Raw genomic sequence first — 15,030 nt, forward strand, 5'->3', positions numbered from 1 at the left:
CTTCGGTTTTGTGAAATGTTTTGGGAAAAACCACAGTTGAAATGACAGTCCTAATCATCTGGGGGGAGTGTTGTGCCTCAAGTGACAAGTGTAGTATGCTGTTTGGGCGACCCGAGCCAGGCAAAGTGTGCGCCAGGAGTCACGTGTTGGCAGTGGCTCCATCACCAACTGCTCATGCGTGGGAGGGTCGTGTGATCGCTTGAGTCCGCGAGGTCAAAGGTCTCTTCCAAATCTGACAACCTGAAAGGGGAATCAGTGAAGAACAGGAATGTCCCCCATAGACCCTCTATTCATCTTGGTTGACACACTGATAGTCCGGTGAGTGCCGAGGCAAGGCAGGCACCGACAGGACCCTCGTGCGGGTGAGGTTTCTCTCCAGGGCTTGTCAACCACCCCACGGTCATTCCGCCGACATGTGTCTGGGTCCCGGGGCCACATTCACCCAGCACATGATCCTGACTTAATGTAAAAAGCTTCTCCTCCGTGTCCCCTGGCTCATTTCAGGTCTGCAGCTCTGTGGTAGGGGTCTCCTCAGCCTCTTTCCAGGGAGTACCGCGGGAGACAGTGTGTGTAAGAGCAAAGCCCCTGGGAGGGCCGAGGCCACAGATCACCGGGACCCTGTGAGGCTGGAAGATGTGCACTGTCGGACCCCCTTTTCCACTGGAGTGGGCTGGGGGAGACGCAGGCTACCGGTCTGGAGATTAGGGTCTCGGGAGCCAAAGGAACAAACTGGTCTCTGCGGGTGAGATGTCAGGGTTGAAATTGGTATTTCTTTTTTTTTTTTTTCTGAATATATTTTTTTAATGTTTGTTTATTTTTCAGAGAGAGAAAAAGACAGAGTGCCAGCAGGGGAGGGGCAGAGAGAGACGGAGACACAGAATCTGAAACAGGCTCCAGGCTCCGAGCTGTCAGCACAGAGCCTGACACGGGGGTCAAACTCACGGGCCCGAGATCATGACCTGAGCTGAAGTCAGAGGCCCAACTGACTGAGCCACCCAGGTGCCGCGAAATTGGTATTTCTTGATGAAAGACTGCCCTGGGCCCACTCAAATCGTGCTATTGAAAGCACTGCCTGCCTGGCCTCTCCCAAGGCTGATCTTGCCAGTATAGGCACCCGATGAGGGTGTCTACACGGTTTCTGTGGTGCTTCCATTCCCCGTCCCATAACTTTACTGCTGCTGGAGTCACAGGGTCCTCGGTGTCTGTATTATATGTGGAAAAACAAAAGACTTTTACAACAGTGAGAATGTCACTCCATTTTTCTGTTCTTGTGGTCCATATACTTGTATATCACAATCTTTTTGATCTTAATAACATTTCTTTTTTTATTAAAAATTTTTTAACAGTTATTTATTTTCGAGAGAGAGAGAGAGAGAGAGAGAGAGAGAGAGAGAGAGACAGCACAAGTGGGGGAGGGCGCGTGAGAGAGGGAGACACAGAATCCTAAACAGGCTCCAGGCTCCGAGCTGTCAGCACAGAGGCTGACGTGGGGCTCGGACCCACAAACTATGAGATCATGACCTAAGCCGAAGTCAGACGCTTAACCGACTGAGCCACCCAGGCACCCCAATCGATTTACAAACATTTCTATGACCTTTTCTTCTATTCAAAATCTAATATCATTTTTTTTCTTTTCAGATGTCGTCATTAATCTGCTGTCCTTAAGACAGATGTTTTATGAGTGGTCACAGTCATCACATAGTGTCTCCACTGATACGACTCTCCATTGAATCCATGGTGTTGTATCAGGCACTGTACCAGGTTCTGGGGAAATAATGGCATTCCAGGTGCTCCCCGTTAGAACTTATAGTCTTGAATGTGTGTGTGGTGGTGGGGAGGGGGGAGTATACGTGTGGGGTGGGGTGGGATGTATGCAAACATTCGGGAAGGTTCACCACACCGCACCAGCATTTCAGCATCGTGGTTAAAGGAGTAATTTAGGGTCAGAGCTGTGGGTTTCCATCTACCTCTGCACTTACTAGTTTTGTGACCTCCGGGCAGATTTCTTAGCATCTACGAGCTTCAGTTGTCTAATCTGTGTAATGGGAATGATAGCTGTTTCTGCTTGTGAAGAGTGTTCTGAAAATGGAATGAGCTAGGAGTTTGTAAGGCATTTACTATGGTGTCTGGGGGACTACCAGTAGTCTTTGACACTCAGAATAAGTAGATCACATTTGGGTGTTCTCTACTCATCAAGTACTGTTTTGGGGAACTTTCATGTACTCATTTATTTTAACTTTACAGCAACCTTTAAGGTGCGAACTGCTGTTTTACAGATAAGTAAATGGATCTAAGTTAGAAAATGGTACGATGTAGCTGTCAATGCTGTTGTTCTAGTTTTCACTAATATTAATATTTCCTGGCATCTGTCTTGGTGGGTCCTGTTGATTTCTGAGTCCACTGGATTACACAACAAGCAGCAGTTTGGGATCCCGTAACTTTTTGCACAAGGGAACTGGATCCTCTCGATCTGGGCTCTGACAGAATTTGGTAGGTGTGCTTGCTTCTATGACCACCAGATGGCAGTATACATCGGTCATTTAATTTAAATTAGAGGAAGGGACTTGGTGTGGGAAAGGCCTCTGAAACGAAAATTAGGGCACAAATAGTGTAGGTGCTTTGCCATGTGGCAAAGTTAGGGAGTAGGTGATGTGGTAAATATTTCAGACAGTGACGGTCACCTTTAAGTCTTGGTGGCCATGGCACCACCATACACGCCAGGGCCTCTTCTAGCTCTGGCGGGACATGAGGTTAGTTCTGTCATCTGGGTAGATCATGGTGGAGTCAAAAGGCTCCCACAGTTCTACAGAGAGCACTGTTGACACAATGACTGCCCGTCGGAACCCGAGATTGGAGAGTCGGCCTCGCTCCCTTCTAGTATGCTCAGACAGTGATTCTGTGGACGTTGCTGCGGAGGAAGACGCATGTGAGGTGTGCAGTTACCCTTCCTCCCGGGGGTTAGATATGATGCTGCTGGGCCTGTCCATTTGGCTGCTCCTCCTGGCCATCCTTGCGCTCTACCTAGACCCCATGGCCACCCATGTGTGAGCTGGCCGTGGGGACCCATCTTCTGGGAACATGAACAGCACGTTTTGGAGAATCTTTAGACAACAGAAATATAGTTTCTTTGGGAAGATCTTTAAAATCTGAAGTGAAGATGATGTATTTTTACTTAACACGTGCAGTTCTCTGTCTTTTCCACGGGGATCAGTGGACCCCCTTCTGTCATACCCTTGACCACCATGGTAACAGTATCATCTGACAAAACTCATCTCGACTCAGTTTGTTGGGTTGCCCTACTGACTTCGGTCCAAGCGGCAGAGGAAGCTATGTAATCTTTAGTAGGGCATCTGCTCAGAAACTTAAGAGACACCCTTGGCATTAGCACATGATCACTTTCATTTTTCTGGCCATTTTATCAGAAACCAGTCACAGAACATGTATGAAATCACAGAGGGGGTCTAGGAGAAGAGGAGGAAAAACTGAATATCCAGTACATAATGTAATGAGGGGATGGGCCCTGGCATCAAAATCTGGATTGGCCTGTTGAGAAGCCAGGTGACCTTGAGTAAGTCATTTCACTTCTCAGTTTTGCCAACCACTAAGTGGGGGGAAATAGTAACACCTAATCTCGCAGAGTTCCTATTAAGATCACATGATTAGGGGCGCCTGGGTGGCTCAGTCGGTTAAGCGTCCGACTTCGGCTCAGGTCATGATCTCACAGTCCGTGAGTTCGAGCCCTGCATCAGGCTCTGTGCTGACGGCTCAGAGCCTGGAGCCTGTTTCAGATTCTGTGTCTCCCTCTCTCTCTGCCCCTCCCCTGTTCATGCTCTGTCTCTCTCTGTCTCAAAAGTAAATAAACGTTAAAAAAAATTTAAAAAAAAAAAAAAAAAGATCACATGATTAGATCGTGTGCTAGGCCTGGCAAAGTGTGCCTGGCAAGTAGTAGGTTCTTAAATGTTGACTGCTGTCATGTTCACCGTCGTCATCCATGAAAATATTCTTTAACCACTGGATGCTACTGAATTTTAGATACTGTGAATACAAACAAGCATTGTTCTGACCAAATCCTCCCTGGAAAGCCATGGGAATCAGGGTGCATCTCCAACACACGGTATGCCTCTTAATTGGTAAGTAGCTTTATCTGGCAGGTGGAAGAAGTCTGCATGAAACTTGAAGCATTTAGAAAAAGCCAAGTTTTGGAAAGGATGAGGAAGACTTAGAGGAGGCAATGTGGACAGAAGTTTATACAACGCAGTCTTCTAAGGCTACAAATAATGATAGCTTTCTTTTTTCTTTTACTTATTTTTTAAATAGGCTTCACGCTCAATGTGAAACCCAACACGGGGCTTGAACTCACAACCCTGAGATCAAGACCTGAGCTGAGATCAAGAGCCGGATGCTTAACTGACCAAGCCAGCCAGGCGCCCCAATAATGAAGCATAGCTCAGGGCTAGGTGCTTGGCATCACCTAGTTCTGAGTAAATCCCAGTATCCTAGAGTGCCCAAACCACAAAGAATCTTAGAGAACATCCCGCTCAATCACCTCATTTTATAAAGGTGCTCAGGACTCAAGGTTAGAAGCATGAACTGGTCATAGGATAAGAAAAAACAGATTGTCCCATACTTATAGATGACCCTGCACATGCAGAATTGAATCCCCAATGTTTCTTGGAAGTATAGTGAAAACAGCTTGTGCACTTGAAAAGATTGAACATGATTCTAAGGCCTCAATAATCCCGAGGCATGTAACTGGGGGCCACTCTGCTAGTTATTAGGACACAAAGAGGCAGAGGACCTCTGCCATTTTGCTAAAGGGCTCACCACCCATTCATGCAACATACATTTTCTGAGCACCTATTATGTGCCAACTACTGAACTCAATTCCAGGGATCTGGAGAGAGTTTACAGTCTAGCAAGGGAAAAATACATAAATAATATCCAAGCAGATGACTAGTCTAGTGTTATGAGATTGAAAGACGTCATACGATGTTACATAAGGAGCACCTGAATAATCTTAGGAAGATTAGGAAGAGCTTGTGGGCAGAGGTGAGCAGATAATGGTGCTGGTGAAGTTCGGAACCACATTCCAGGGTGAATGCAACGTGAAGGCAGGAATGCTATCCCTTATACTGTCTTAGACCCATCCTTTTCTCTCCTCGTGCACTGCCATTGCCCCCATCCTACAACATTATCACCTCTTTTTTTTTTTTTAAGTTTATTTACTTTGAGACACAGAGAAGGTGAGCAGGGGAGGGGCAGAGAGAGAGAAAGGAAGAGGGAATCCCAAGCAGGCTCCACACTGTCCGTATGGAGCCAGACACGGGACTCGAACCCACGAACCCCAAGATCATGACCCGAGCCAAAATCAAGAGTCAGATACTTAACTGACTGAGCCATCCAGGCTCCCCAAAATCACCTCTTTCTTATTTGAATTACTGCAGTTCCTCCGGCCACCTGCATCCACCCGATACATTCGCCACATGGAAGCCATGTGATCTTTTTAGGACACACATTTGAATCACATCATCCCTCATACCTAAGACTTCTCAAAGGTGCCCGATGCCCTCAGGATATTTAATAACATTTAACAACAATGATGATGATAAAAATATCAAACTTACACAGAGCTTCCTATGTACCTGGTGTTCACCTTCGTGCTTTATGGGTATAATTGATCCGCATTATTTGTGGATTTCGTATTTGTGAAATCCTCTAACTTGCAAAAATTTATCTGCAACCCCAAAATGAATACTCAGTGTGCTTTTGCAGTCATTTGTGGACAAGAGCTGAGTGTTATTGGAGTGGTCTGACGTGCACATTTCTCGCTAAGCTCAAACAAGGCAACGTTCTGCCATCTTGTTTCAGTTCCTCATATCGTAAAGCTTCCAGTGTCAAGACTCAGTTGGGTCATGCTCATCTCACATGTTTTAGAACTGCATCCCAGACCCACACAACTAGAAAGGAAATAACAAAATTCTACGCAAACCTGAACGAAGCCAGAAAGAAACAGACTTCGGGGATTGCTCTGTCTACTGGCTTTCGTGTGTCAGGTAATAAAAACTGCAGTGAAAGATCAAGTAATAGAAAATTTACTGGAAAATGGGAAGTACAGACTTTTCCCTCCAAAGCATAAAAAGGAAAAGAAAATGGCTTACCTGTTGTGGAGATTGTCCATTGGGTTTCTCTGGAAGTTTAACTTCTCTTCCTGCAACAACAAAAACGTTGCAGATTGAGTCTGCAAGTTGCCTCCTGTTCACAGCCAAGTTGTATCTTGAAAGTGACAGCAGACAGCATGTCCTGAGGGGGTGCGAGGCAGTGAGGTGGGGGAACGGAGTTTCCTTGCCTGGGAGACTAGTGCCTTGGGACTTGCCACGCCTTGGTTTGCAGCCTAGCTGCTGAATCAGCAATCAATTAACAACCACCCAACTTCAGTGTTTTCCTCTATAAAAAGGTTGTAGTGACATTTAAATGGCACAACATGTAAGTAGTTTATCACATGCTGGGCATGCTGGGATTATTCAATAACCAAAAGCCAATGTTGTTATTTATTACTGTTGGTAAATACCACATGACAATGCACTTCTTCTCTGATGGGTAAAGTTTCGACTAAACAGAAAAAAAAAAAATCAAGGAATTTTCTCCCTGTAGACCTATCAAATAATCACAGTTTCAATGAATACATATGCAGTATCTTAATAAAATACATAATTGAGAAAATAGCATTGCTTAGTGAAAATAATGGTGTGTAAGATTTGAGAAAGTAAAGCTAGTGTTCAGATTTTTACCAACTTCTCTGTGACTATTAGAATAATTCACCGACATCAAGACACGACATTTTCAGGAAATGCTCTAAGTCTGCTCCCAGGTAAATTACTTTGTGAGATACTGAATTCCACAATAGTGGAATGGTTTCACCTTTTTGGTAATTCACTTTCACTGTCCTGTAATGTCTTTTCACTCAGTATTATTTCTTATCGTTTAATTATTCCTTAATATCGAATACATTGCTGAAAGGTCAGGTGATTCTATTCTTAATTTTGACACAGCGTTCATAATTCAACTCAAATATTATTTGGTAAGAAAGACATGAGAAAGGCAAAGTCCACGGCCTCAGGGAGCTAGCCATCTGGCTGGGGAGGGCACGGAGACAACGAGAGTTTACAAGTCACTAAAATACTATGCAGGGTACAAATAATGCCATCAGAGGAACAAACAAAATCTCAGGACTGCGAGGTTGTGTCACTGGGCTGGCAGGCATTCGCTGACATTTGAGAGAAACTGTGGCAGATGGAAAAATAACGATGGTGAGATGTGGTGGGAGGGCCTTTCGGGTAGAGGGAACGTGGCAAACAGAGGACAGGAAATGATGGGAGTTATTATTTAGTGAAATCACTGAATTCCTACTGTGTGCCAGGCTCCAGGAAACTGCAGGGAATGGTACACCCACATGGGGTGTACCCTATAAAATGACAGCCCTAGCTGCAAAAGAGTGAGTATTCTGGATTTCTCGGTGTTTGAGGAACTTGGAATCTGCCATGCGGTTGGTAGACTTGCCATGTGCCAAGTGCATTGAAGGAAACCAGATGGATACGGCAGTTTGGAGTTACAGTTAAGACCCTACTTAAGAGTAAAGAATGGACCTTGAAGAGGGAGCATTTAAACTGAGATCCACAGAATGAGAAGGAGCTCTCAACAAGCCATGCCCTTGTTAAGAAGCCTTAAGTGGTTCTGCATTGCCAGCCAATGTCCTTTAACGTCCTCAGCTCAGCATTCGGGACCTTCCACAATATGGCACGAGTGGCTCTGCTAGATTAGTTCTGAAGCTTCTCTAGCCACCCCTACTCCCAGCCAATCTGGATTTTCTACTCTTTTCTAAACAGGCTTACATTTTTCCTGTTTCTATGCCTTTGCACATATTATTTCTCCCAGCTGGCTTGCAAAATTCTACTGATCCTTCAAACCTCATTGCACACCACCTCCTCCATGAGATTTTTTTTTTTTTAAACCCAAGTAATTACTCCACTATTTTCATTTCTGTGGAATCTTATCTTCTTGGACGGCTCCAATCACTTTTTGCCTTCATTATTACAGTGATTGGTTTATATAACGTTCCCTCCACTGGCCTGTAAACGTTTAGTAGGGAGGGGTCACGGCTTCACCATTGTTCACGCACATGTTGTGTCTTCTGACACAGTGGCTTGCATATAGAGGTACACGGCATGACTTCTGAAAATATGAGTTGTAAGTATCACTGGGAACTTTAAGATGCTTAATACCAATGTATTATAAAACAACAGTGTACATATTTAATCAGATCTAAGATGCACATGTATTCATTCACTTTTTAACACTTCTGAAACTGAAATGCAACTTACATTCACTGGCACATCATGGTTAAATTTGAGGCATTATTTTCTATTTTTGTGGTATATAACAGTACATGTTATAATCTGTGACATCAAATATTCAATGAAATGTGGCATTTTAATACCATAATTTGTTATCTCAGGAATATATTATGTGTATATTTACTAAATATATCCTATGTTAAATAAGTGTATAACTGGAACACAATTAGATGAATATTATATAACACGGTCCATTTACCCAAGAATCTTCATTTAATTAATTTAACTTATTTGCTATATTTATTTATTTAATCTAATTTATTTTCAAGTTGGCTAATATACAGTGTATACAGTGTGCTCTTGGTTTTGGGGGTAGAGTCCCACGATTCATCGCTTACATACAACAGCTAATGCTCATTCCAACAAGTGCCCTCCTCAATGCCCATCACCCATTTTCACCCCCCCCCCCCCCCGCCGCCATCAACCCTCATTTGTTCTCTGTATTTAAGAGTCTCTTATGGTTTGGCTTCCTCCCTCCCTCTCTGTTTGTAACTAAAGATTTTATTTTTAAGTAATTTTTACACCCAATGTGGGGCTCAAACTTACAACCCAGAGGCCAAGAGTCCCATGTTCTACTGACTGAGGCAGCCAGGCACCCCTAACCCAAGAACCTTCTAAGATGAAAACTAACAATATCCAGAGATGGACTTAAGAATTTTACTTCTAAGCACTACATAAAGATCATGTATCAAAGCAAAAACAATAACCAGAAATAAGACCCTTCAAATGAATTCTATTTTTTTTCCCAGAATGACTTTTTGAAACAAATTCTTTCCAAAGAAAATACTTTGGTACACCTGCTTTGTTGGTGCTTACTGGCTAATTTATTTGTTGGGCAAGATAGCATTGACATTACCTTGGGTTGTCCGTGGTGAGGACCCAATGGCTGGTAAAACCAATCAGGCCTAAGTATTATGAGAGTTTGGGGGAAGAAGAAATCCCAGTGTGGTCGAGCTGCCAGGAAAGGCTTGATGGAGAAATGCAGACATGGGAGGTGGCAGAAATTAGAGGGCAGGGGTAGGAAAGAATATGGGACTCGTGCAAAAGACAGTGGGGAGGCCCATGCTATGGATTTGGAGATGAAAATGGCATCTCTGAGGTTACCGGGGCCTCTGAAAGTAGGCACAGAAGACCTAATGTGACCTGATTGGTGATGCGGGTAGGTTCCCGAGCAGCAAGTGGCAGAATGGCAGCAATACATCAAAAAGCCTCCCTTGTTGGCAACAAACAAGGAACACCGCAAGAGTTTTGTGCAGACTTGCTAAGAGTTGATCCTTTGAATTAAGTGAGGAGATGGGACGAGCCTGGTATGTGGTGGTATCAAAGAGAAATCCAAAGGAAAGAGCAAATGTGGAAAACTAGCTTTTCAAGCTTTCTTTGGTTTTTGAGTTAGGCGTTGATTTCTACTGTCCCTGGTTTCTCTTAGCGGTTTGGTGTATACACTTACTACGTATAGTGTCTTGGGAAAGTTGTGTTGCCTCACTACCCATTTCACTGTGAGTAAAATAACAATTATATAGTACCTTTTTCAGAGAGCAGTTAGGGCTAAGTGAAAGAAAACAGTAGAGTATTGAGCACAGGGGTTGGTACAAACCATAATCTTAACATTAGCTATGATTTTTCATCCACTGTCATTGTCACCATCACCATGACCATCACCATCATCATCATCACCAATCAGTCAGTTTCTGTTTTTCTCCCTCCCACTCACTGGAAATTTCTTGAGTCCAATGGTCACATCTCATTATCTTTGTTTCTTCAACAAGGAATACAAAGTAGGACTTCCACAAATATGTACTGAGTTTTATGAAAAATAAAAAGCCAGATCTCCATGAAAGAAAGGATTTGCATGGCAAAAGGAGTTACTGAAATTATTCTCATTCTTGGAGGCTGGCAGATGGAAAGAATGGTGGTTCCATACACAGAACAGGTGGAAGGAGAACCTGTATTTGAGTGCAGTATTTGAGAGTGCCTGAGTTCAGCATTTAGCCTTCTGAGTTGGAGTGATGGGTGGGGAGATGGTTAAGGGAAAGGTGGCAGACAGAACAAATGCAGCCAGCCAATTCCCATTACAAAGGAAGAGGCATGCATAGCTCACAGAGAGAGCAAAGGTCCATAAAAACAGAAAGCCCATGGATGTGAAGTTAACTAGCAAGTTAGTAGGGTGGGAAGCCAAGAATCAGCCCAATTTAGCAGAATCCTTAAAGGCTTTAGGACAGAAGGGAAAAAGAAGGGAGGGCTAGAATCAGCATGATTTGGAAGGTGTTTAAGAAGCAGTTAGGGGGGCGCCTGGGTGGCTCAGTCGGTTGAGCGTCTGACTTTGGCTCAGGTCATGATCTCACACTCTGTGAGTTTGAGCCCTGCATCGGGCTCTGTGCTGACAGCTCAGAGCCTGGAGCCTGCTTCAGATTCTGTGTCTCCCTCTCTCTGACCCTCCCTCGTTCATGCTCTTTCTCTGTCTCAAAAATAAATAAACATCAAAAAAAAAAAAAAAAAGCAGTTAGGGGGCACCGGGTGACTCATTCAGTTAAGTGTCTGACTTCAGCTCAGGTCATGATCTCGCAGTTCATGGGTTCGAGCCCTACGTCAGGCTCTGTGCTGACAAGTTAGGAGCCTGGAGCCTGCTTCAGATTCTGTGTCTCCCTCTCTCTCTGCCCTTCTCACGCTCGTGCTCTGTCTCTGTCTCTCTCAAAAATAAGCAAACATTAAAAAACAATTACAAAAAAAAAAAAAAAAAAAAAAAAAAAAAAGCAGGTTCCTAAATCCCTTTCTGCACTCCCAGCTTTTGGAGTGGTTTCTGCTCTTTATCTCACCTAAAGAATGTAAGTTTAGTGTCTGGAAAGGGTAAAACAGGGTCTCTGGACTAGGAATATAGTAGAGAACACACAGCAGAGGGCAGGGGTTCTGAATCCAAAACTGGGGATTAAGTGAACGTGTGCACGTGGAGTGCTGAGAGCCTCAGCCTGCTCCCCTCCTTGGCTCTGGGAATGCTGGCGGTCACCCTCAAGTTGTCCTCCAGACATCTAAGGAAGTCTCTAATACGAAAGACAGAGATCGAAACCAACCAACCGACCAACCAAAAAGCACTTAAAACAAAAAGTAGGGAGAAGAAAACTAAAGCTAAAACAAAACAATTGACAATAATATCCTCACCATGTCACCTGTATCCAAAAAGAACAGGGGATCTTTAAAAAAAAAAAAAAATCAGAGAACAACAAAAACAACGAAAAGCTCTTGGAAACGAAATCAAGACAACAAAAAATATTTCACAGAATTTCAATAAAGAGTCTAGAAGAAAAAGAGGAAATCTTATAGAAGTAGGAAAAAAAAAAGATACAGAAAATCAAATGGAAGAGATAAAATAAATCTAGAGGATCAGTCCAGAAGATCCAACGTCCAAGCAACAGAAACTTGAAAAAGAGAGAATAAAAGGAAGGGAGGAATTCATCGACAAAATTATTTGAGAAAATTTCATGTAACTGAAGGACATGAGTTTCTAAATGAAAGCAGTCACCAAGTGCCCACCACAATAAATAAAAACAGACTCAATGCCAAGACACAGCATTGTGGTATTTCAGAACTGGGATGCTATAAGCTTCTAGAAAGAGAAAATCAGGTCGTATCCAAAGAGTTGGGGATCAGAACGGTTGTAGACTCCTTAAACACACACACACACACGTGCGCGTGCGCACACACAACCCTCATTCTAAGCCAGGCCAAATGACCAGTTAAGTGAGAAGGTAGATAAAGATCTTTTCAGATATGAAAGTTCTCAAAAAACTTACCATTCACACAACCTTCCCCTCCCGGAAAGGAAGCTATTGGAAAATGTCACAAACAAATGGAGGAGTAAACCAAGAGGGGGAAGCAAGGGATACAGAAAACAGGACATTAAACACAGGAGAGGGACAAAGTGTCCCCCAGGATGAGAGTGGCCAAGATCCCAGAATGCCAGCAGTGGACACAGTCACAGGGATGGCTCATTTGGACTGGACAAGGCAAGAAGGCTCTGGGCAGTTTTAAGAGAGGAAATTGATAGAATCCCTGAAGGATCCCAAAGAGAAAGATATATACGATAAGAAAAGAACTTGGGGTGGGACACCTGGGTGGCTCAGTTGTTAAGTACCTGACTTTGAGTCATGATCTTGCAGTTCATGAGTTCAAGTCCAGCATTGGGCTCTCTGGTGCCGGTCACGGAGCCTGCTTTGGATCCTCTCCCTCTCTCTCTCTCCCCACCTTGCTTGCATTTTCTCTTTCTTTCTTTCTTTCTTTCTTTCTTTCTTTCTCTCTCAAAAATAAATAAACATTAAAAAAAAAGAAAAGAATTTGGGGTTGAATCAGGATAAGTATGCAGAATATTTAACACATGAAAAAATGAGCCATTTGTTACCCCAGAGAAAATGGAATTATACTTTTCCACCTGGACTGGCTGGGAAGAACATTTACAGAGTTGTAACAGATACTTGGTATTCACCAAACTAAGACTGGAGGGGGTGCGCAGCAGGGACTGGGAACATTTCTGGTGTGCGGTAGGGCAGAGGGTAGAAGCCGAATCATCTTCCATAGCGGAATAACGTCTAAAACTGAGAGAATATCAAGACATGGTGCTAGAAACATTCATTGAGAGAAACAAATAACCAAAATAATCAGCTAAAAAAAAAGTGCTTTTTCAAAAAAAAAAAAAAAAGTGTTTTCCTTGGAGGAAAGAAAAAATGTGCTCACAAGTGAGCAGTCAGGGCTCCCACGTATGAAGATGTGGGAACCGATCTAGTTGTAAAGAGCAAAATCTCGAGAAAGGGTACACCAGACGAGAGCAAGCAGTAACAAAGATGCTTTTGAAAGAGCTGAGTCACATCCATTTTCTTAACCTACATTAATTATTCAACATCTCGTACTGTGGGCCAGGCCATGTGCCAGTAGATGATCACAGCAGAATGAATAAGACGTAAAGCTTATAACCTAGTGAGGTAGGCAAAACGTAAACAAATAATTATGATCCAGTGATATAATAGAGCTTATAAGCAAAGTATTATGAAAATGTGGGCACCAGCAATGAGCCTTTCAGAATTTTCTAGAGTTGTGCTGTCCACATGGTAACCACTGGCCACCTGTGGCTAGTGGCTACCATACTGGGCAACGTAAGACCTAAAACATGTTCCTCGTGGCAGAAAGTTCTATTGGATGGTGCTGGTCTGGAGGTTCTTAAATGGTGATTCCTACAGTGCTTTTCAAGTACATTAAACCCCTGAAGGGATCACATTCCATGGGTCTATTAGTAAATAGAGCTTTGAAGAGCTTGATATTTAACCAGCTAAGTTATCTGTCCATGGAAAGGAATTTTTACTCTGTTACAGGTTTTGTTTTCATCTGGAGCCACTTGGGGAGCGAGGAAGGGGTATTTCTTGCATCTCCTGATACTGTTTGACCACGCACAGATGTTGGGGAGCAAATGCTACTGGTGACCAGACTCTGTGAGTCGTTGGGAAAGCACTTTTGCACAGTGGGAGGAGGGAAGAAAGAGCTCTGCAGAACTCCGAAACTCCTGAGTTTGAATTTTGGTGCCACTACTCGTTAGCTCTGTGGCCTCGAGCAAATCTCTCAACCTCTCTGGGCCTTTATGTGGTTTTTAGATGTGAGGGGCACAGGTAAAGCACGGATCAGGCTAAGCAGGTGGCAGAAACACAAAAATGGCGGCTGTCATTCTTCTCGCTGTCCTTCATCCCCAACAGGCAATAAGCACGCTGGTCAGGAAGGGCCCCATGTGAAGGAGAGGGCTGGCCCTCCTCACTTCTCATCACGACCCGGTTTCCTGGCTTTTGTTAAAGGATCTATCATTGACCAGGAAATGAAGTACCTACAACAGCATGGGAATTTTTTTTTTTTTTAGTTTATTTATTTATTTTTTTTTTTTGAGAGAGAAAGAGAGAGCAGGGGAGGGGAAGAGAGAGAGGATGAGAGAGAATCCTAAGCAGACTTCATGCTGTCAGCGCAGAGATGCAGGGCTTGAACTCACGAACTGTGAGATCATGACCTGAGCCAAAATCCAGTCAGATGCTTAATGGCTTAACCCACTGGGCCACCCAGGCACCCTGGGGGATTTGTGTTCAAAGCGGGGCAAAGGGAAGGAACAGGAAGGGCAATGAGATTTGCCGAAAGCCCAGGACATGCCAGACCCACCGGCAAGTACTGTATGTCCTATAAATCCTCCCAGGGTCTAAGAGAAGTGGAAGGACGGGAGGAAGGCGGCTGGCAGGAAGGTTTGTGGGTGGTGGAGAGACAGCATGGTGGGACACAGACCCACGGGGACGGGCCAGAGTTCCATGGGGAATGCCACACCAGGGCCCCATGGGATGAAACACGCAGTTCATGATGACAGCTGGGGGCAGTGTGTGGGTCTCATGGGTGGGCCCAGGCCAGTGGTAGTGAGCAGAGGTGGCCTGGGTGACCTGAGCCAGCCCTTCACTTCTCCACAGGTGTTTGCTTAGGGTTTACACTAACCCTAAGTTAGACTGGTGGACAGTCTCCATCTCTGTTACCTTCTTCAACTTCCATGAGAAGGAAAACAAAGTTTCCAAGTGGAGTTAAATTCGAAATATGATAAGCCCAAGTTGGCATCAAC

The 15,030-nt window shown here is 44.0% G+C and overlaps 1 protein-coding gene across 6 annotated transcripts in view; it reads right to left on the minus strand.

Annotated features, from left to right (window-relative positions):
* Window positions 1-15,030, minus strand: part of CB1H4orf19 (chromosome B1 C4orf19 homolog) — a 45,557-nt gene that overhangs the window by 10,690 nt on the left and 19,837 nt on the right. For all 6 annotated transcript variants that reach the window (XM_042936641.1, XM_042936644.1, XM_042936642.1 and 3 more), the window contains one exon: window positions 6,159-6,208. The gene's annotated coding sequence lies outside the window, so the exon portion shown is untranslated. The remainder of the gene's footprint in view (window positions 1-6,158; window positions 6,209-15,030) is intronic.

The sequence above is a fragment of the Panthera leo genome, chromosome B1 (assembly GCF_018350215.1).
Source record: "Panthera leo isolate Ple1 chromosome B1, P.leo_Ple1_pat1.1, whole genome shotgun sequence".
Classification (NCBI taxonomy): Eukaryota; Metazoa; Chordata; class Mammalia; order Carnivora; family Felidae; genus Panthera; species Panthera leo.